Source organism: Somniosus microcephalus, chromosome 4 (assembly GCF_052327205.1).
Source record: "Somniosus microcephalus isolate GS21.2 chromosome 4, FLI_Smic_1.0, whole genome shotgun sequence".
NCBI lineage: Eukaryota > Metazoa > Chordata > Chondrichthyes > Squaliformes > Somniosidae > Somniosus > Somniosus microcephalus.
This window is the reverse complement of record NC_140990.1, coordinates 248,053,876-248,077,989: the sequence shown is the minus strand read 5'-3', so window position 1 is coordinate 248,077,989 and position 24,114 is coordinate 248,053,876. Positions and strand designations below refer to the sequence as shown.

The window sequence follows — 24,114 nt, the reverse complement described above, 5'->3', positions numbered from 1 at the left end:
CTGCTACCGATAACAACGCTGTTTTACTGTGGTTTCCGTTTATTCACTGTTGGAGACTCGTTCCCGACGGAGGTCTAAACGCTGACCTGCTTGCCGCGCCGGCCGTCTCTTGAGTGCACCCTCCCAGTCCGTTATTGCTTGCCTCCGATTTCGCTGCCTGTCTCCGCTGTAGAGCCCGCCGCTGGAGCTCCAGCCTGACGCCCAGGAAGGATTAGCGCAGTACCTGTCACCAGCTTGGCCAGCTGGTGAAACCACAGTTTCTCTTACTTCCTTGAGTCTTCTGGACGCTGGAGGAATCGATGTCCTTGAGGTGCTGCCGAATTGCAGATAAGTCCGTTTCCACTTCGTCGCCACTGTAGTGTCCGTGTGTAGATAAAGACACTGAAGACAGGAGTTGGTTCATAGGTATTTACTAAGCAAGTCTGGGGGGGGGGGGGGGGGTGTCTCTAAAGGATATACACAATACACAGGCTTATATAGCCCAAGTGGCAATTACCGGCATTACGCACACCTGGGGCTCTTAAAGGCACATACACCACACATATGGGATACTTGCCTTCATTAGCCGAGGCATAGAATATAAGAGCAGGGAGGTTATGATGGAGCTGTACAAAACGCTACTTAGGCCACAGCTGGAATACTGTGTGCAGTTCTGGTCGCCACATTATAGGAAGGATGTGATTGCATTGAAACATAGAAGATAGGAGCAGGAGTAGGCCATTCGGCCCCTCGAGCCTGCTCCGCCATTCAATGAGATCATGGCTGATCATCCAAATTCAGTACCCTGTTCCTGCCTTCTCTCCATATCCCTTGATCCCTTTAGCCTTAAGAAATATATCCAACTCCTTCTTGAATATATTTAATGAATTAGCCTCTACTGCCTTCTGTGGTAGAGAATTCCACAGGTTCACCACTCTCTGGGTGAAGAAATTCCTCCTCATCTCTGTCTTAAATGGCTTACCCCTTATCCTTAGACTGTGACCCCTGGTTCTGGACTCCCCCGCCATCGGGAACATCCTTCCTGCATCCAGTCTCTCTAGTCCTGTTAGAATTTTATAAGTTTCAATGAGATCCCCTCTCATTCTTCTAAACTCCAGCGAGTATAAGCCCAATCGACCCAATCTCTCCTCATACATCATTCCTGCCATCCCAGGTATCAGCCCGGTGAATCTTCGCTGCACTCCCTCCATGGCAAGTTCATCCTTCCTCAGATAAGGTGACCAAAACTACACACAATACTCAAGGTGTGGTCTCACCAAGGCCCTGTACAACTGCAGCAAGACATCCTTGTTCCTGTACTCAAACCCTCTCGCTACGAAGGCCAACACACCATTTGCCTTCTTACACCGCCTGCTGCACCTGCATGCTTATCTTCAGCGACTGGTGCACAAGGACACACAGGTCTCGTTGCACTTCCCCTTCTCCCAATCTATTGCCATTCAGATAATAATCTGCCTTCCTGTTTTTGACACCAAAGTGGATAACCTCGCATTTATCCACGTTATATTGCATCTGCCATGCTTCTGCCCAATCACCCAACCTGTCCCAATCATACTGGAGTTTCTCGGCATCCTCCTCACAGCACACACGCCCACCCAGCTTTGTGTCGTCTGCAAGCTTGGAGATATTACATCTAGTTCCCTCGTCTAGATCATGATTAATATATAGTGAATAGCTGGGGTCCAAGGACCGATCCCTGCGGTACCCCACTAGTCACTGCCTGCCACTCGGAAAAAGACCAGTTTATTCTAACTCTTTGCTTTCTGTCTGCCAACCAGTTCTCTATCCAAGACAATACCTTGCCCCCAATCCCATGTGCCTTAACTTTACACGCTAATCTCTTATGCGGGACCTTATTGAAAGCCTTCTGAAAGTCCAAATACACCACATCCACTGGTTCTCCCTGTAGTGATCAATGACATGTCATTCTGTGGTGGACACTAGGTGGAGCAGCAGAGCTGTATGTATAAAACTACACTACCCAGCTATATATTATATTAAGACTACATTACCCATGAGGCTAGGCTACCCGGAAGGCAACAGTCAAGATGGCAGCCTGCACACAGGAGCACAATGCTGCATCTCGACAGATACTTTACCAAGTCCACATGGCTCAATAAAGTAACTAGCAAAAGCTAGCTGTGTTCATAATAAGAATGTCTATTTATTAATGAACATAACACTCCCTTATCTATTTTACCAGTTACATCCTAAAAAAATTCCAGTAGATTAGTCAAGCATGATTTACCTTTTGTAAATCCACGTTGACTTTGTCCGATCCGGTCACTGTTTTCCAAGTGCTCTGCTATTACATCTTTTATAATGGACTCTAGCATTTTCCCCACTACTGATGTCAGGCTTACCGGTCTGTAATTCCCCGTTTTCTCTCTACCACCTTTTTTGAATAGTGGGGTAACATTAGCTACCCTCCAATCCATGGGTACTGTTCCAGAGTCTATCGAATTTTGGAAGATGACCAGCAATGCATCTACTATTTCTAGTGCCACTTCCTTAAGTACCCTAGGATGTAGATTGTCAGGCCCTGGGGATTTATCGGCCTTCAATCCCGTCAATTTCCCTAACACCATTTCCCTACAAATACTGATTTCTTTCAGTTCCTCCCTTTCATTAGATCCTATATTCCCCGACATCTCTGGGAGGTCATAAGAACATAAGAAATAGGAGCAGGAGTAGGCCAATCGGCCCCTTGAGCCTGCTCCGCCATTCAATAAGATCATGGCTGATCTGATCCTAACCGCCAATCTACTATCACAAAACCATCTCCTGAATCTAACAGAATTAGACACACGAACTAGGAGCAGGATCAGGCTACACGGTCCCTGGGCCCACTCCGCTACCCACAGGGCCATGACCGATCCGAACCTAGACTCATGTCCAAATTCCTGCCCGCTCCCCGTAACCCTTAATTCCCTTTACTTCTAGGAAACTGTCTATTTCTGTTTTAAATTTATGTAATGATGTAGCTTCTACAGCTTTTTGGGGCAGCATATTCCATGGACCTACCACCCTCTGAGTGAAGTAGTTCCTCCTCATCTCAGTTTTGAAAGAGCAGCCCCTTATTCTAAGACTATGCCCCCTAGTTCTAGTTTCACCCATCATCAGGAACATCCTCCCCGCATCCACCCGATCCAACCCCTTCACAATCTTATATGTTTCAATAAGATCGCCTCTCATTCTTCTGAACTCCAATGAGTAGAATCCCAATCTACTCAACCTCTCCTCATATGTCCATCCCCTCATCCCCGGGATTAACCGAGTGAACCTTCTTTGTACTGACTCGAGAGCAAGTATGTCTTTTCTTAAGTATGGACACCAAAACTGTATGCAGTATTCCAGGTGCGGTCTCACCAATACCTTGTACAACTGAAGCAATACCTCCCTATTTTTATATTCTATCCCCCTAGCAATGAAAGCCAACATTCCATTGGCCTTCTTAATCACTTGCTGCACCTGCATACTAACCTTTTGAGTTTCGTGCACCAGGACCCCCAGATCCCTTTGTACTTCAGTACTTTCCAGTTTCTTGCCATTAAGATAATAACTTGCTCTACGATTTTTGCTGCCAAAGTGCATAACCTCACACTTTCCAGTATTGTATTCCATCTGCCAAATCTCTGCCCACTTACTTAGCCTGTCTATGTCCCCTTGCAGGTTTTTTATGTCCTCCTCACTCACTACTTCCCCTCCCATCTTAGTATCATCTGCAAACTTTGATATGTTACACTCGGTCCCCTCCTCCAAATCGTTAATATAGATTGTAAAGAGTTGGGGACCCAGCACCGACCCCTGTGGAACACCACTAGTTACTGATTGCCAGTCTGAGAATGAACCATTTATCCCAACTCTCTGCCTTCTGTTAGATAGCCAATCCTCTAGCCATGCCAGAATATTACCCCCAATCCCGTGATTTTTTATCTTAAGCAATAATCTTTTGTGTGGCACCTTGTCAAATGCCTTTTGGAAGTCTAAATACACTACGTCCACTGGTTCCCCTTTATCCACCCTATATGTTACTTCCTCAAAGAACTCCAGCAAATTTGTCAAACATGACTTCCCCTTCATAAAACCATGCTGACTTTGTCCTATTAAATTATGATTATCCAAATGTCCTGTTACTGTCTCCTTAATAATGGACTCCAAAATTTTACCTACCACAGATGTTAGGCTAACTGGTCTATAGTTTCCAGCCTTCTGTCTACTGCCCTTTTTAAATAAGGGTGTTACATTAGCAGTTTTCCAGTCTGCCGGGACCTTTGCCGAGTCCAGGGAGTTTTGGAAAATTATTACCAATGCATCCACAATCCCTACCGCCACTTCCCTCCAGACCCTAGGATGTAAGCCATCAGGTCCAGGTGATTTATCCGCCTCGAGTCCCATTATTTTACCGAGTACCACTTCCTTAGTGATTTTGATCGTGTTTAGCTCCTCCCCCCTGTTTGTCCAGTGTTGGGATATTCTTAGTGTCCTCTACTGTAAAGACTGATACAAAATATTCAATGTTTTTGCCATCTCCATATTTCCCACCATTAATTTCCCGGTCTCATCCTCTAAGGGACCAACATTTACTTTAGCCACCCTTTTTCTTTTTATATAACTATAAAAACTCTTACTATCTGTTTTTATATTTTTTGCTAATTTACTTTCATAATCTATCTTCCCTTTCTTAATCAATCTTTTTGTTATTTTTTGCTGTCTTTTAAAGTTTTACCAATCCTCTATCCTCCCACTAGATTTGGCTACCTTATATGCCCTTGTTTTTAGTTGAATACTATCCTTAATTTCTTTACTTAGCCACGGATGGCTGTCTTTTCTTTTACACCCTTTTCTTCTCAGTGGAATATATTTTTTTTGGAAGTTGTAAAATAACTCCTTAAATGTACACCACTGATCATGTATCGTCTTACCCTTTAATCTATTTTCCCAATCCACTCTACTCAATTCCGCTCTCATACCTTCATAGTCTCCTTTATTCAAGCTTAGCACGCTTGTTTGAGATCCAACCTTCTCACCTTCTAATTGAATATGGAATTCAACCATGTTATGGTCACTCATTCCAAGGGGATCCTTTACTAGGACATTTTTAATTAATCCTGTCTCGTTACACAGGACCAGATCTAAGGTTGCTTGCCCCCTGGTCGGTTCAGTTACATACTGCTCAAGAAACCCATCCCTAATACATTCAGTGAACTCATCCTCAAGGCAGCCCTGCCCAATTTGATTTGTCCAATTAATATGATAGTTAAAATCCCCCATAATTATAGATGTTCCCTTATTACAAGCCTCAACTATTTCCTGATTGATACTCCGTCCAACAGAGTTGCAACTGTTCGGAGGCCTATAGACTACGCCCACTAGTGTTTTTTACCCCTTATTATTCCTTATCTCCACCCAAACTGTTTCATTATCCTGATCTTTTGACCCAATATCATTTGTGTCCTCCTTTGTGAAGACAGAACCAAAGTATTTATTTAATTGGTCTGCCATTTCTTTGTTCCCCATTATAAATTCCCCTGATTCTGACTGCAAGGGACCTACGCTTGACTTCACCAATCTTTTTCTCTTCACATATCTATAAAAGCTTTTACAGTCAGTTTTTATGTTCCCTGAAAGCTTACTCTCATACTCTATTTTCCCCCTCTTAATTAATCCCTTTGTCCTCCTTTGTTGAATCCTAAACTGCTCCCAATCCTCAGGTTTACTGCTTTTTCTGGCCAATTTATATGTCCTCTCCTTGGATCTTATGCTATCCCTAATTTCCCTTGTTAGCCACGGTTCAGTCACCTTTTTTGTTTTAATTTTATGCCAAACTGGGATGAACAAATTTTGTAGTTCATCCATGCGATCTTTGAATGTTTGCCATTGCCTATCCACCATCAACCCTTTGAGTGACATTCCCCAATCAATCCTACCCAACTCGCGCCTCATACCATCGTAGTTTCCTTTATTTAAATTCAGGACCCTAGTATCGGAGTCAACTACTCAACTCTCCATCTTAATGAAGAATTCTATCACATTATGATCGCTCCAACCCAAGGGGCCTCGCACAAGATTGCTAATTAATCCTTTCTCATTACATAATACCCAGTCCAAGATGGCCTGATCTCTAGTTGGTTCCTCGACATATTGGTCCAGGAAACCATCCCGTATACACTCCAGGAATTCCTCCTCCACAGTATTGTTACTAATTTGGTGAGCCCAATCTATTTATAAAGTCACCCATGATAACTGCTGTGCCCTTATTGCACGCTTCTCTAATTTCCCTTTTAATGCCATCCCCAACCTCCGCATTACTGTTTGGAGGTCTATATACCACTCCCACCAACATTTTCTGCTCCTTGGTATTTCTCAGTTCTACCCATACAGATTCCACATCTTCAGAGCTAATATCCTTCCTTACAATTGTGTTAATCCCCTCTTTAACCAGCAATGCTACACTACCTTCTTTTCCTTTTTGCTTATCTTTCCTGAATATTGAATACGCCTGGATGTTGAGTTCCCAGCCTTGGCCACCCTGGAGCCATGTTTCCGTCATATCCCAATCATATATTCATTTACCTCTATTTGCGCAGCTAATTCATCCACCTTATTACGAATGCTCCTCACATTAAGACACAAAGCCTTCAGGCTTGTTTTTTTAACGCTCTTAGACCTTTTAGGATTATTAATTTACTGAGGGTGCAGAGGAGATTCACCAGGATGTTACCTGGGCTGGAGTGTTTCAGCTGTGAAGAGACTGGACATGCTGAGGTTGTTTTCCTTAGAGCAGAGAAGGCTGAGGGGGGAACCTGATTGAGGTGTACAAAATTATGAGGGGCATAGATAGGGTAGATAGAAAGGAACTTTTCCCCTTAGTAGAGGGGTCAATAACCAGGGGGCATAGTTTCGAGGTTTAGAGGGGATTTGAGGAAAAACTTTTTCACCCAGAGGGTGGTTGGAATCTGGAACTCACTTCCTGAAAGGATGGTAGAGGCAGGAACCCTCACAACATTTAAGAAGCATTTAGATGAGCACTTGAAACGCCATCGCATACAAGGCTACAGACCAATTGCTAGAAAACGGGATTAGAATAGACAGGGCTTGATGGCTGTATAACTCTATGACTCTATGATATTAAGATCTTCACTGGCAAAATTGAGATTACTTTTCCTTCACTCAGTAACAGCAGCACATTTGAATATTGATTTACCCAGGAATAAAGAAATGACCTCAGTTTAAATTAGGGCTATGGGGCCAATTAAAAAGCAAAAATATCTCTAAAATCGCAACAAGGTGTTTCATATAGGGAAAGGAAGAATTATACAAGACTTACCAGACTGCACTATGCCGCACAGGATACACATTGCATTGAAATCATGCATGAGTGCTTCCCAATCACGAAAGGGGCAGGCCAATGAATTATGTAATCAAGGGTTGAGAACACTGATTAAGTTTAATTTTAGTTCAGAGTGGCAGATAACTGTTCCAGGCAGTGTGACAGAAATGCAGGCAATTCAGTAACACAACCAAAAATAGGACATGTGAAACCATTTCACTGAAGGAGCAGGGCCTAGTGAATCATTAAACTAGGTGCATGGCTACAGTCAGAATAAATTAAATGCAGGTTTATGGACACAATCGAAGATCCTTTGGAAATACCTTATTGACCTTTATCTCAAAAGGAACAGAAATGTCAATATTGTACACAGATGTGGATCTGCAAATACTTCAGTAAAAATTCTGAAATAGCATTAAGCATCATCAAATATGCAGTGACATGAACCTCATATGCAAGCAAATATATAAATTCAGCTCTAGCATTTCTAGTATTCTTATTCAGTATATGAAAATCTGGTTCTTGTGGTGGCCACTAGGAAGCAGAGGACTTATGTCCATCCCATCCTACCGTTGTAAATTTCTTGTCACCCACTTCTTCCTGTTTTGTAAGTCATTACCCTGATCACAAAATAAATACAGATGAGGAAGACAGCTCTGTCCATCTTAGTTCACTGATCCAGAAAGAAAAGCCACAATTCCACCCCCCCCCATTGCCGAGTATATAAATGGCTCTTGAATTACTAAGATTTTCTTCCACTACCTTACGTACAAGTCTATTGCAAGTGTCAATCACTCTTCGTATGAAGAAATTCTTCCCGACAACTTAACTAAATTCTCCAATTCACCAATTTGAACCTATGCCTACTTGTCCCATTATCATGGCTTATCTTGAAGCACAGCTTTAGATTTATCTTTTCTATACCATTTAGTATCTTCGATAATGCCTCATCTCAATTGCCTTCTTTCTAAGCTAAAGTAGACCAGTTTTGCAGGTCTAGGAACAGGAAAAGGCCATTCAACCCCTCGAGCCTGTTCTGCCATTCAATGAGTTTACAGCTGATCTGTATCTCAACTCCATCCACCTGCCTTGGCTCCATATCCTAAAGTTCAATCTTCTGAAACTGTTGTTTATAAAGAATGACGTGCCATAGGAAAACTGGGAAATGTGTCATTTACATTTCTATCACATTTAGAATTTAATTAAAGCTGCAGTGCCCCGAGGTGGCATGGTGGTTTAGCTCCTTGATGTATCAATGTGCTGTTCTGAGACTGCCCACAATTTTCTAGCCTCTATTCTGTGCTTCAGGCATCAATGAAAGCAGAAATGCACAATGAACACAACTCATGCCATTGACCTTCATCCTTTTTATATCTGGTTCTTATCCTTCTCAGAACCAAGGAATCAGGGTCAAACATAGGTCGATCCTGCAAACATATAAACTCCACATTATAGATATCAGACTTCACTGCCCCCCAAAGAATTTTTCAAATTCAAATGAACAAAATGTCTCTAAACTCCTAACCACACACAAACACAGAAGGGAAAAAGTAATTATGTGAAACTACACTTTTATTTTTATTTCCCCTTCCTTTTCCACCACTGCCTCAGCCCATCCACTGCTGAAACCCTCATCCATGCCTCGTCACCTCCAGATTGATTATTCCATTCAATTCCTAGTCAGACTCACATCCTTCACCTTCCATAAACTTGAGTTTATCCTAAACTCTTCTGCCTGTATCCCATCCTGCACAAAGTCCCGCTCACCTTTCACCCGGTACTCGCCGACTTACACTGGCTCCCAGCAACTCATCCGTGTTCAAATCCCTTCATGGCCGTGCCCCGCCCCATCTCTGCAACCTTCTCCAGCCCTACAATCCTTCCGGAAATCTGCGTTCCTCCAACTCTGGCCTGTTGTGCACTCCCTACTTCATTTGCCCCACCACTGGCAGCTGCACCTTCAGCTGTCTAGGCCCTAAACCTAGGAGAGATTGGGTCGATTAGGCTTATATTCACTAGAGTTTAGAAGAATGAGAGGGGATCTCATTGAAACTTATAAAATTCTAACAGGACTAGACAGACTAGATGCAGGAAGGATGTTCCCGATGGCGGGGGAGTCCAGAACCAGGGGTCACAGTCTAAGGATAAGGGGTAAGCCATTTAGGACTGAGATGAGGAGGAATTTCTTCACCCAGAGAGTGGTGAACCTGTGGAATTCTCTACCACAGAAGGCAGTGGAGGCCAACTTATTAAATATATTCAAGAAGGAGTTAGATATATTTCTCAAGACTAAAGGGATCAAGGGATATGGGGAGAAAGCAGCGACAAAGCAGGGACAGGGTACTGAATTTGGATGATCAGCCATGATCTCATTAAATGGCAGAACAGGCTCGAGGGGCCGAATGGCCTATTCCTGCTCCTATCTTTCTACGTTAACAGTGTTTTACCAGGAGTGAGGAGGTTACTGAGCAGGAGGTCAAAATCCTGGAACTCCCTCCCCAACAGCACTATGGGAGTACCTTCACCACACGGGCTGCAGCGGTTCAAGACAGTGGTTCACCACCACCTCCTTAAGGGCAATTAGGGATGGGCAATAAATGCAACCTTGCCAGCAGCACCCACATCCCAGGAATGAATAATTTTTTTTAAATGGGAAGAAATTAAGGCAGGAAAGTGGAAGCATTCTTCAAAAGGCAGGTTTAATGAGGCTTTTAAAGGAAGGGAGAAAGGTAACAAGACAAATTAGTTTTGGGAAATAGTTCCAAAGAGCAGAGATTTAGTGACTGAAAGATTGGCCTCTTGTAGATATGGAGGGAATGGGAGGTGTGTAGTAATCCAGAGAAGTAGCAGTGGAGGGTGTGGGCTGGGACATACGGCTTGAGAAGATCACCCACACAAGGTGAAACAAGATCATTCAGGAATTTGAAGACATGGACCATTTTGTTGATTCCCTGGGAGACAGGCAGCTAATGAAGCTTGCAAGAACATGAGTGATGGGTCTGCTAATCTAACTGCAGAGTTCTGGAATAACTGAAAATTGTTAAGTTTGCAGGTGGGAACACCAGCAAGAGAATTGAAGAAATCAGTCCTTGAGGTGATTAATGTTTTGGCAGTAGAGGAGTGTACAGATACAAGCAGGCAACCATCCCAAGGTGGAAAAATGTAATCTTGACAGCTAACCTGATGTGGGGCAAAAAGGTTAGCTGAAGGTTGAGCAGAATACAGGAATTGTACACCACCTGGTTCAGAGTAACATGCTGTTGGCATAAATGTAAAAACTACACCCATGCTTAGGGAGAGCAGTGCCAAGTGGCATCATGGAGAAAATATATGGGGGGAGAACGAAGAATAAACCATGGGGTAGACCACAGGGGACTGTGGGAAGGGAAGGAGTTCAAGTATATGTAGCAGCTGGGCTGAGACCGATAGGAATCTTAGCAGGATAGAGTGGTGCAGTGAGGATGCACCACAGAGCAGAGGTACTGTAATACAAAAAAGTAATTGACGGTACTGAACATCAAGAGTTCTGAGGAGGGACAATGCACCATGGTTGTAGCCACACAGCATGTTCTTTGTGACTTTTACCAGGGTGGTTTAGGTGCTCTGGGTAGATCAGAAACTAGATTAAAGGACTTGCACATGGAATCCCGAGGAAGGTGGGTGCATTGGCAGGCTGTGACATTGGGGAGAAAGAGCATTTGTCTGATGAATCCAAAGTAATCTCATAAATCTTACCACAAACCGCAAACCAAATTTACTGCACTTTCTAACTGGAAAAAGAAACTGCCTATCCAAATTGAAAAGGCAAAGGCAGCCTGCAGGACCATAACAGGACTTTGAGTCATAAAGTACCTCTTTGTCAGCCAGTGGCTCAGTGGGCAGCACTCTCGCCTCTGAATCAGAAGGGTGTGGGTTCAAGTCCCATTCTAGAGACTGGAGCACAAAAATCTAAGCTGACACCAGTGCAGTGCTGAGGGAGTTGCTGCACTGTCGGAGGTGCCGTCTTTCGGATGAGACGTTAAACTGATGCCCCGTCTGCTCTCTCTCAGGTGGACGTAAAAGATCTAAAGGCACTATTTCGAAGAAGAGCAGGGGAGTTATCCCCGGTATCCTGGCCAATATTTATCCCTCAATCAACTAAAACAGATTATCTGGTCATTTTCACGTTGATGTTTGTGGGAGCTTGCTGAACGCATGTTGGCTGCTGCGTTTCCAACATTACAACAGTGACTACATTTCAAAAGTATTTAATTGGCTATAAAGCCTCTTTGGGATGTCCGGTGGTCATGAAAGGCACTATATAAATGTAAGTCTTTCTTTTTGGATTGGACAGGCCCGGTCTGTCTGTCTTTGACTATCATTATTTTGAGTGGGAATCTTCATCTATCTCCCACTATCCAGATCTTGGTTCTCCAGCAGTAAAAAACAGTAATGGGAAATGCAGTAGATTAATTTTTTTTAAAAGGAGGTAATAATAGCACATTTGAAGGAGGTGTCAGAAGCATGCATGCCAATTGTACACATTTGACATGAACAATCAGTATTTTGGGGTTTGAGTCGACGTATCGTGTCAGCCATGGCTCAGTTGCTAGCACTCTTGCCTCCGAGTCAGAAGGTTTTGGGTTCAAGTCCCACTCCAGAAACTCAAGCACAAAAATCTAGGACTGAGGGAGCGCTGCACTGTCAGAGGTACCATCTTTCAGCTGAGACATTAAACCGAGGCCCAGTCTGCTCTCTCAGGTGGACGTAAAAGATCCCATATCACTATTGTGAAGAGGAGCTGGGGAGTTCTCTCGGTGTCCTGGCCAATATTAATCCCTCAATCAACATCGCTAAAAAAATGATCTGGTCATTATCATATTGCTGTTTGTGGGACCTTGCTGTGCACAAATTGTCTGCCATGTTTCCTACATTACAACAGTGACTACACTTCAAAAAGTACTTAATTGGCTGTAAAGTGCTTTGGGACGTCTTTAGGTCATGAAAGATGCTATTTAATGCAAGTCTTTCTTTCTTTTCTGTGTTTACAAATTAACATAAGCCCCCTCCAACCCTAGAGCCACTCCTGCTGCGTGATTCCAGCTGATGCATATTGTGGGCAGGCATTCTTAATCCAACAGGAATTACTACCCACAGATTGTAGTGGCAGAAACACTTACACCAACAGCAGGTCTTAGGTAGAAGTGATGCTGCAGGGATGAGGTGGGAGGAGTGGTTAGAAGCCAGGAGCAGTGCTTTAGAAGAAGTTGGGGGGGGGGGGGGGGGGGGGGAGAAAAATGGGGGCAGAAGCCAGAGGTGGTGCTTTGGAGGTGAGGGAGGATGTATATTCCAGCATCAACTGAGGGGCTTCATGGGGGAGGAGAGTGCCAGCTTGAACTTGGTGTGGGGAGGCGTGGTTGGGAGGAAAAGAAGAATGGGTTAGGATGGCGAGAAGAGTTACAGGTTGTAGTGAGAGGCAAGAAGAGTGCCATATGAACTGGGAACTTGAAGGAGAAAGTCTCTGTGAAAAGGTTGGGAAGTTGGATTGGGTACATTATCTTTGTGAACTGGGGCAAGGGGGTTGTTGGAGAGGAGAAGTGACTGTTGAGGAAGTGATGGTCCAGTCGGTCAGCTGAAAATCCAAAAGTCACTTGGATTTTTAAGTATGAAAGTGTGTAAAATTAACCAGAATGCATCACTTTAAAGTAACAGATAAAAAAATTCATGGGGAACTCATCCCCAGACCTCTGTAGAAAGGCACCACCAATTTTATGTCTTCAACATTTTGATTTCCTCCTTCAGGCATTCATGTACTTTTTTCCACCATTACACGTGAAGTAATATTGGTATTACAAGATTAGGCTACAAAGTCTGTATAACTGCTAGTTTTCACAAGCTTACAATCAGGCCATTATGGGGGATGTTGATCAGCCTTTGCTAGTTTTCTAGACTGACATGCATATATATATTTTACCTATGTATTTGCAGTACTAAGGAAGGGGTGGTGAGGGGCCACCTCACCTTGTTTCCATCCTCCTTGTACCTTCTCTGCCTATTAGCTCCTTCAAAGTTTTGTTTGCTTTCAAAGTGCAACCTTTAAAAAAAATCAAATCAAATTAGAATGAGGAAAGACAATGTCTCTGTCTCGTAGCTGTTAGAAATTAGAATTTGTGTCAAAGGTACAAGCCATTAGCAATTACCTTTTCTGTTTACAAAACACAGGTGAGATAATTAGTTGGCTTCAAAATTCAACAGGTGTTATTTTGAAAATCAAATTAACAAAAAAACACATTTTTTCTTTCTCTCAGCTGAATACATTTTGTACAGTTTATAGAACATAAGACAATAACTACAAGTGTGTAATCAGTACAATGCCAGATCTTTTCTCTCTTCTTTCTCTCACACACATTTTAGTAAAACACCCAATATAAACTCTACCTAACTAAAGCTTTCAAAATTTGTCCTCGATTATTTGAATAAAAGCTACCGAGTAGAAATCACTGAAAGTGAGAAAAAAAAATTCCGTTGATATAGCTGATTGGATGGTACCAATGCATCCTGGAAAATTAGGTACAGTGCACTTGTTCAGACTACCAAATCCAAATTCAGAATCACAACTCCAAGCAAAAAAAACTCTCTGGTTTTGGAGTCCAGGCTGGTTACTGTGATGTCAGCGAGGTTGGAGGATGTTCACTGCGTCCTTTATTTAAGACTGATTTAATAAAGTAATTATTTAAAAAGTGTAAAATGTTGTACCTTCTGGGTTTGAACTAATTACTGTGTAACTTATTACTTCTTTACTAAATCCAATTCATAACTTAATTCTAGGCTCATGGTTTGAAGGAATATGTATTTTTCTATTATCTGAAGACCAGTAAGGAAAATACAGCAACAAGGGTATTTTGAATGATGCTAATTTATCAGATATTGTGGGTGTAAGGCCAAATTCATAGGCAGCAAGGGATTATTTATTGGAGGTCCTTTGTGTTGAGCATGAGAGAAATATATGCAAGCCAAAAATTGTAAAAGCACAACTTACAATGCTCCATTCTTGTTTGTACTGCACTAGAATATAAACCTAGATTATGTGCTGAAATCCTCAAGTGGGACTTGAACACAATCTTCTAATTCAGAAGCCAGAGTGCAACCAACTTAGCCATACTGGCAACACGAGCTCACACCCATGGTTGCTGATCTCAGTTCGGCTGGTATAAGGATATTCTGAGCACAAGTGAAAACAGCAGAAACAATCATCAATTTGTCATTCTTGTGCATCTCCTAGTGCCCAACTCAAGAGCAACATAGGCTGCCCTCTTGACCAAAGGTAATTAGCCAATTAGCCTAGACTAGAGATTAATTTAGGAAAAAATGAGTACAGAACAACATAGTATAAAAACAGCAAAGACCATACAAGCTAAATACAAATGAGGACAGCCATTCAGCTCATCAGTCCAGAGCGAGAAACTTCAGCCCAATAACAGCACCTAACTTTCTCTTGAACAACCAAGGTTTTCACTTCTATTACACTACCCAAAAGTATGCTCCAAGTGTTAATTACTTGTCTTGTAAAGAAATTCTCTCTCGCGTGACCTAAATTTGCCTTTCGCTAGTGTGAACCTATGTCCCATTGTTCTACTGTCATGGCATGGCTTGCCTTGAAGTAGAAAACAGAAAAAAATAGCAGGAGTAGGCCATTCGGCCCTTCGAGCCTGCTCCACCATTCAATATGATCATGACTGATCCTCTATCTCAATACCATATTCCCGCTCTCTCCCCAATAGAAAAAGTGCGCTCTGGCTTAACCTTTGCTATGCTGTTTATTATCTTATATATTTCTATAAAAAGGTCCTTTTTCATCTTTTACTTTCAAAGCTAAATAGCCCTAGTTTCTACCCTCAAAAGCTCCGTCCTCTCAGGCAGAGGATCAGTCTCAATTATCTTATTTGCATCCCTACAGAGAATATTTTTTCCGTGCTTGGGTGGTTACAACTTGATACACTGCTCCAGGTACAGTCTGAACAAAGCACTGTACATTTTTGGCATTATATTCTCCGATTTATACTTCACTAATTTAGCAATATTGTTCAGCATTCTGTTTGCTTTGATTAACTTTGTTCCAAATTGACTTGAAATGGTAAGTGCAGGGTCTAATACCAACAAGTCCTTTCAACATCACCTTTAGCTAGTTATACAGTATTCAGAGGTATGCATTTTCCCCCATTGTGCATCTGTTACATTAATCTGTTTTATTTCATCTGCCATTCTACCAATCTACAGATTTTGTCCAATTTCCCTTGTGATGCTGACATTGGGGTAAGTGCACATTATTGCTGGTAATTTCTACAGCTAGTGTATTTTTTAAACCTTCTCTGCTTTCTATCCGATGAAAACTTCATACTAATCGTAAAATAAATTGGTTTAAAAAAAAAAAAAGCCTCTGGTTGCAGCCATAGCCCAATAATTGCTTGACAGGATCATGGAGAGGAAGAGAACAAATGACAATGGGACAGATTTTGCTGTAGCAGGGCATGTAACAGCGTCTGCCATTAGTTAGTCTTGCCCCGCACCCTTCTGCTCAAAACACTTTTGCCCACTAAGTTGCTGAAAGTGGCCAGATTATTTGAATTAGATAAGTTAGGGAAAAGGAAGGATCATGCGTACAAAGTACATACGTATAAAACTAGGTTAGATGTCAGGAGGTTTTTCTTTTTGTAGAGGGTCATAAACCTTTGCAATAACTTGGCGGCTCATGCAATAGGTGCTGATTCACTGCAAAAGATCAAAATGGAGCTGAACAAGTTCCTGGAGGAGGCTGATGTTGCTGCGTACAAAAGGTAGGTGGGAAGTTAGAGATGTAACTCATGGTCTCCTTGAACTTATTATTGATCACCTTCAAGCATCAGAGAGAAATTCTTAGAAACATAGAATTTTACAACACAGAAGGAGGCCATTCAGTCCATTGTGCCTGTGTTGGCTCTTTGAAAGAGCTATCCAGTTCGTGCCACACTCCTGCTTTTTCCCCACAACCCTGAAAAATTCTCTTTTTCAAGTATATATCCAATTCCCTTATGAAAGTTACTACTGAATCTGCATCCACCATCCTTTCAGGTAATGCATTTCAGATCTTAATACCTCACTGAGTAAAAATGTTCTCCTAATCTTCCCTTTGGTTCTTTTGCCAATTATCTTAAATCTCTGTCCTCTGGTTATCGACTCTCCTGCCAGTGGAAGCAGTTTCTACCTATCTACTCTATCAAAACCCTTCATAATTTTGAACACCTCAACTCTCCCCTTAACCTTCTCTGCTCTAAAGGAGAACAATCTCAACTTCTCCAGTCTCTCCACATAACTGAAGTCCTATATCCCTGGTACTATTCTAGTAAATGTCCTCTGCACTCTCTCCAAGGCCTTGATATCCTTCCTAAAATGTGGTGCCCAGAATTGGACACTACTGCAGCTGAGGCCTAATCAGTGATTTATAAAGGTTTAGCATAACATCCTTGCTTTTATACTCCGTACCTATATTTATAAAGCCAAGGATTTCATACGCTCTTTTAAAAAATAAAAAATAAATCCTTATAACTTGTCCTGCCACCTTCATAGATTTGTGTATGTGAACCCACAGGTCTCTCTGATCCTGCACCCCCCTTTAAAATTGTACCATTTTGTTTATATTACCTCTCCTCATTCTTCCTTCCAAAATTCTTCAGATTCTTTTTCCCTGAATTGGCCTAGAGTTTTTTTTGGCACTCCCAGGTAGGTTGGGAGCATCGAGGGTCATGTTGCTTATTTGCAACCTAATTGAATGGGTCAAACTCGATCGAGCAGCCGCTCTTTTTCTGTCCGTCATTTTTGTATGTTTGTAAAGTCGTTTAAGATCAGTTCACATTCTGCCAGTTCTGCCCCCACTTCTTGGAACAATCTCTGCTGTGTAAGACTCTCATGTTTTAACTTCACATAACCTTTAGGACAAATTCTTTTTTTTAAAACTTTGGAACTTTCAAATAACATACACAAGTATGTCACTAAATGCATGGTTATTAAAGAATTACTTTAAGAGTATAAATATGATTACTGTGGAGGAGAAAGGTGTGGTCACTACTGTATATTTTTAAAGGCTAGCAATTACAACTAAGTACTGCTTTGAAGACTCATTTGAGTGAATGGTTTCTTTCACCTACACCAGCACAGCAGACAGTTCTGTTGATGCCACTAATGGGTATTTTAAATATTTGTACAGTCCTATCCAGTTATCTTGAAACTGTTTATGTCGACATCCCGCTTATTTCGACAAAAAAAGTCCCAGTCCCATCTCTATATTAATACCAAATACTTACCATTTATGTTGACGTACACCTTAATGGAGGCACACTCAGTGCTCCACATTTTTAAGTCTCTGACAGTATTAAAAGGCCTTCTTTCCTTACCAATTGTGTCGACAGGCCCTTATCTTCACATTGCGGTGAAAATAAACTGGGAGTAGGAGAAACACAAAGAGTCATAGTGCATGCAGTATTGTTGTTTTGTCTTTTGGGATTGTAGTCTTTTCACCTTCAGTTGTCATCTGCCTACTAATCCTAGGATTCTGTGGGGCTCCCGCCACATTTGAGAAGATTCTGGGATACAGAACGAGAGGCTGAGAGGTCAGCCATGAATCCCAAGTAGAGACTGCCTTTTCTCTTATTGAGAGCTGTTTGCGCAGCGAGAAACCAAAGCCCTGAGTGACTGACTATTTAAGTTCAGGGAGAAAACTGAAATAATGCTGAAAAGAACAGGTGTGGCGAGACAGAAACAGGAATCTGCCAACTTCGCTTGCATATGTCGACAAACTGCTTAATGGCGACAAAATTAGTGTGGTCCCCAACATGTTGACATTAGTGGGTAGGACTGTACTACAAAAAATGAAATTCAGCACAATTTTACCTCATGGATGTCAACTGTAAGCTACAGCTCATTTTTTAAACATGTAGAGGCCAACTTCAGCCGGTGCTTGTTTTGAAAGTGAACCCTTGTTTGTAATCAGCACCCAGAAAATAAAGCTAGGTAAAACCTTCCTTTTTCCTGGCATCTATGTTCATTGACAGTAACTACAGGGCTCCAATGAAGCACATGCACGTTGGGAAATAGAGTTCCATTAGCATGTTAAAAACCTATTCAAGATTTTTCAAAGGGATTGAAAAGTTCAATGATTAACAGGCTGCCTTCTCACACCTGCAGTCTGGGTTCAAATCCAGCCCAGAATGTTGGCCTAAGAGAAATGGAGTTTGTGCAGTCTGAGTCCATCCCTGAATAATACAGACTGATTGCACAAAATTGTCTATTAGATCAGTACGAAGAGTCCAATCTGACTTAGAGATAGTAAAGGTGACTTATTTGGCAATAGTGAATCCACATTGTTACAGTACAGGCCGTTCTCCTAAGATTCGTTATTGGGACAGAATTAAAAAAAAGAGGTTTATTGCACATCCAACTCCTGTCATACCTCACGTGCGAGTACTAAATCCCACTATCCACAAGCTACCTTGTCAGGACACAATCAGGCAATTGGTTCAATGAACAAAATAACATCCATTTGATGCTGGAAAATCACACAAAAGGACATACACCTTCAGTGCTCAGTCCTTGATTGGCAAAAAAATATTTCAACCAATTGGAGGCTGACTTTTTCTGTGTGGTTCCCACCTCAAAAACTGACAGTGAGACAGCAGATATGATCAATGGTAAAAGTGCTTTTTAAAAAGCTACAAAAGAGAGAAAAAATAAGCAATAGCAAAGCTAAAATAATAAGACACTGAAAAAGGAGAGAATTGGGAAAATAAAGACAGTAAAATATTTTACTTATAACTTGTTATTTTTTGGAATACAAGGTTAATATTACTCCGCACATTTGTTTAACCTTGTTATTGTAATACTGTACTAGGGTGTGTCAGTGTCACAGCGCCAGAAGGTAAATGAAAAATGCCTAGTAACGAAGACTGCAAATTTGCTGAACTTGTCAACTGTCTCAGGGTTAAGCTAGCACACATCTAATAAAACAAAAATTTGGATTTGTTTCAAATGAGTCTGTCCCTTTAAGCAGTGTCCTGCACTGGAGAGCAAAAATGTTCCAACTTCCACAATATCATTTATTTTGCTTTCTGAGCAAAGTTTTATGCAGTTCACACGATGCAAAGGATGAAATGTGCTTCTGCAGAAGTAATAGGTGGTGTCCTGGCAAAGATTCCCATTGACCTTGAGCCATAATAATAAAGGCAGAGGTTTAAAATGAATGTTTTAGTGCAATCCCTATTTTTTTTTGGAGGGGGATGGGGGTGAGGTGAAGGGAGATTGGGTTGCATCCGAAAGGTAATGGCCGGGAATTTGCGGTCCTGATGACGGCGAATTAGCAGCATTCGCCATCATTTCGCCTTTGAAACGGACCACAACTTCAGGATTTAGCACGTGCACAGACTAATGCAGAAATCCTGAAGTTGCGGCCTGTCATGCAGCAAAATCTGGATGACTTTATGACTTGGGCTGACAAGTGGCAAGTCACATTCGCGCCACATAAGTGCCAGGCAATGAGCGTCCAACCACTGCCCCTTGACATTCAACGGCATTACCATCGCCAAATCCCCCACCATCAACATTCTGGGGATCACCATTGACCAGAAACTTAACTGGACCAGCCACATAAATACTGTGGCTATAAGAGCAGGTCAGAGGCTGGGTATTCTGCAGCAAGTATCTCACCTCCCGACTCCCCAAAGCCTTTTCACCATCTACAAGGCATAAGTCAGGAGTGTGATGGAATACTCTCCACTTGCCTGGATGAGTGCAGCACCAACAACACTCAAAAGCTTGACACCATCCAGGAAGAAGCAGCCCACTTGATTGGCACCCCATCCACCACCATAAACATTCACTCCCTCCACCATCAGCGCACTGTGGCTGCAATGTGTACCATCTACAAGATGCACTGCAACAACTCGCCAAGGCTTCTTCGACAGCACCTCCCAAACCCACGACCTCTACCACCTAGAAGGACAAGGGCAGCAGGTGCATGGGAACGCCACCACCTCCATGTTCCCCTCCAAGTCACACACCATCCTGACTTAGAAATGTATCCTTCATAGTCACTGGGTCAAAATTCTGGAACTCCCTCCCTAACAGCACTGTGGGAGTACCTTCACCACACGGACTGCAGCGGTTCAAGAAGGTAGCTCACCACCACCTTCTCAAAGGCAATTAGGGATAGGCAAGAAATGCTGGCCTTGCCAGCGACGCCCACATCCCAGGAACGAATAAAAAAAATTAAAAAAAAGTTAGACCCAAAGGGGTTAGGTGTAACTGGAGTTTTAACAGCATATTGACTGTTTAACAAAGGTTATGGTCCCAAAAAACTAATTTTAATTTTGTGCAATGTCAAATTTATCCATTTTAATAAAAACTAAAATGAAGAAACTTTTGAAAAAATAAGTTTGTTCATCTTTATTTCAGGTTTGCCTTTTCCCCATGTGGGAGCCCCACATTTTCTCTCAACATTTTTAAAAAGTTAGAATTTAGGAGCACATCCACTTCCAGGTTCGCTGTCTATCAGAATTCTGCATTTTGATTGGCTGCTGAGACAGCTTGTTGACGTCACAGCAGCTCTTCGCTGGGAATCCCCATTAACGTCTGTTGATTTCAACTGCTCATCGGAAAACCCGAAATTCTCGACACGGAGATCTTGTGCAAATCTTACTTCGGGGCCAGCAGCGAACGCTTTTGCTTTGCCGCTGACCGCAAATTCCAGGCCAATGATAGTCTTGGCAATGGCCGGATGGGAGTTGGTGGCATATTCATTGGTTGTACTCAAGTGGTAGGTATACATCAAAGTTCTTTGGCAGTCCAGTAAAGGGGCTGCCCACTCCAATATTTGAAAGTCAAAATTTACAAATTTGGAACGTCCAAATTAATATAAACATTTATCCCTGACAAATAGAGCAGAAGGGAACAATGCAATGACAGAAATAAACGTCTAAAATGAGGGCAAGTCCCCTTCAAAAAAAGAGCTATTACATGTTTGCTGAATTTGACTACAGCATCACTGTAGCTATAGCCTGTTACTAAATGATGCAATCTACATATAATGTAATTAAAGCCTCGGGCATCAACCATTCCTTGTCCAGTCCCCGCCAGTTTATTGTGCGTTTTCGCCCCCTCTCAATACTCACAAATCTTCCTAACTACCGCAACTGGAGAGAAAATAAACTGTTGATGGTCAACGAGACGTGCCGACATCTGTAGCGGAAGAGTTCCGCAGACACTGCTTTGAAAAGCCACACCTAGAATGGATATGGTAAGAGGCTGAAAGTTCTTGGCTGGCTGCAGCGGAGTGACAGCGCCCGCTGTCATTCGTACTCACCGCCAAATGCGAGCCGCTCCGCTCTCCGCATCACTCTGCGCTCTCCGGCCGAGTCTCCCGGCCAGACATTTTTCTGTTAAAACTTCAGCCGTGCCATTGCCTAAAGTTCTGCCTTGGAGTCGATCCGGGTCCCTGGGCTGTGTCAGTGATGTAATGTTTACAGCTGGCCGGGTGGGTTCGGAAGGCAACTTTAGACTGAGCAAAATAAATAAATAAGAGCAATTTACAGTGCCGCCCGTCGCCTTAAACACGGCCTTGGTGAGTGGGCAGTGCTTGCAGCGGCCGTGCTGTTTTTTCTCTCTCACTCTGTGTCGCGCAATGTTTGGGAGCAGCCCGTGTGCGGGGCGCGGGCTGCTCCCACCACAAGAATGCTCGCCACGAGGGCAAGTCTGCTGCTGCAGCTGAAGAGCAGCCTGCAAACACAGGGTGCGGGCAACCCACTCAAAGCACCAACTTAGCAACAATATTACTGATTGCACGCAATTTGTAGTATTTGAGGCCAAAATTGCGCTCCAGCAGGATTAATAACATTTGTGACGGCGGCTGTGTACGTGTGCACACATACACCATGAAGAATCTGAACATTTGCATTACTTCCTGTCAATTTTTTTCCATTATAAATTCCTATGTCCACATTTATAATGCTAACTGAGTTTCTAAAACTTACCCTGCTACAATTACCTCCTCCCTCCTTCCAGTGGACCGATTGCAGCGCCACTACTGGCTGGGTGGTGTAATTACAGCGTGACAAGTTTACATTATAAATGTGAATCTAGGAATTTATAATAAAATTAAAATAACTAGCAATTACATGACTTTAAAATGGGACGGAATTATATCTGCACATCCATTTAAGGGTGGATGAATGCTGGGACGATTCCCTAACACTCTGGTTCCTTTGAATAATTTGCACAAGGAGTCACTATGGACAGAAGATGAGGGCAGGTAAGTGACCTGTTGGCACGGAATTTACTCAATCTGATACAACAGCGAAATTTACACCAGTAAATTTCCTGCGAATTTCATTAGCTGCACATAAAACCCGTCATAAATCAATCAAAATTCAGCGTAAACAATCATGGCCCGAGGAAAGGGTGGGACATAAGCCATCTTCCTTCTTTAAGACCCTCTTTTTCATTGATGCTAAAAAAATTTAAGTTTGAAGCCTTCAAACCATCATTTCTGCACATTGAGCAAAGCATTTTTAAGAAAATGCAATTGTGGAAACTTTTCTCTTTTTAATACAGGTAGACTATCCTTTATCCGAAAACCTCGGGACCAGCCGTGTTTCGGTTTTCGGAAAATTTCAGATTTCGGAAGGTATTTTATAAGACTGGGAAATTTGTCGGGTGTGGGGGTCAGCGGGGGGTCGGGGTCGGCGGGGGGGTCGGGGTCGGCGGGGGGGTCGGCCGGGGGGGTGGGGGTCGGCGGGGGTCAGGGTCGTGTGCACGACTTACGCCGAACGAAAACACTTTCGGTTTTCAGAGGATTTCGGTTTTCGGAAGTGCGGATAAAGGATACACTATCCCTTATCCGAAAGGGTGGGGGTCAGCGGGGGGTCGGGGGGGGAGAAAAGAATATCGGACAGGCCGCTGCAGCTATCGGAGCCGCTGTATTGTTGGATTCACTCTCCCGGTATACCTCCTTCACACTGCCCGGCTCGGCCTGCAATCTCCTACCCAGGAGGGAACTCAGTGACCCTCTGCCCTGCTCAGCGTAAGTCGTGCGCCACTCTGGTCATGTCGTGCGCACGACTTACGCTGAACGAAAAAACCTTCGGTTTTTAGAGGGTTTCGGTTTTCGGAAGTTCGGATAATGGGTAGTCTACCTGTATAACAGATTCTGATGCTATAAAAAAGCATTCAAAGATATAGAAAAATACACTGAGGTCTCCATAAGGAAAAATAAAAAAATAATGTTAAACAATTGCTATAAAACACCAGATGACAGGTCCTGCTGCGCCTCACATTTTGGTGGTAAATTTACATCAATTCAGAACTGGTGTAAAAGCAGTAAATTCATGTTTCTCATCTTTTGCAAGGTGCCAGAGCGATGTTAATGGACTAAGTGGGGTTTCAGCAGACATAACTCAGGAGCAGTGCAAATGATCAAGGAAATCTGTGCGTCACAATGTTTCTGTGTAAAATGGGCATAAATCAGTCGCACCCAAATTTCCTCCAAAAAAGGCATAACTCTGCTCTTACATTGTAGTTACGCTGATACTTTTGAGGAAATTCTGGGCCATTGTTTTATTTTCTGAATCCCCACCAATCCACTACAGTAAGTGTGAGGTAATACATTGTGGGAGGAAAAACAAGAAATGGAAGTATACACACAATGAAAAGACATCGAAGGATGTGGATGAACAGAGAGACCTAGGAGTCAAATACATAATTCCTCTAAAGCGTGAGGCCAG

The 24,114-nt window shown here is 42.7% G+C and overlaps 1 protein-coding gene across 2 annotated transcripts in view; it reads right to left on the bottom strand.

The window, feature by feature from the left end:
• Positions 1-22,045, bottom strand: part of LOC147120347 (WAS/WASL-interacting protein family member 1-like) — a 123,774-nt gene extending 101,729 nt beyond the window's left edge. The window contains exon 1 of one of the 2 annotated variants that reach the window (XM_085986145.1): positions 21,699-22,045. The gene's annotated coding sequence lies outside the window, so the exon portion shown is untranslated. Of the gene's footprint in view, positions 1-21,507; positions 21,596-21,698 lie in introns of those variants that run through there. The other variant, XM_085986148.1, reaches the window with a different exon arrangement.
• Positions 22,046-24,114: the final 2,069 nt, after the last annotated feature.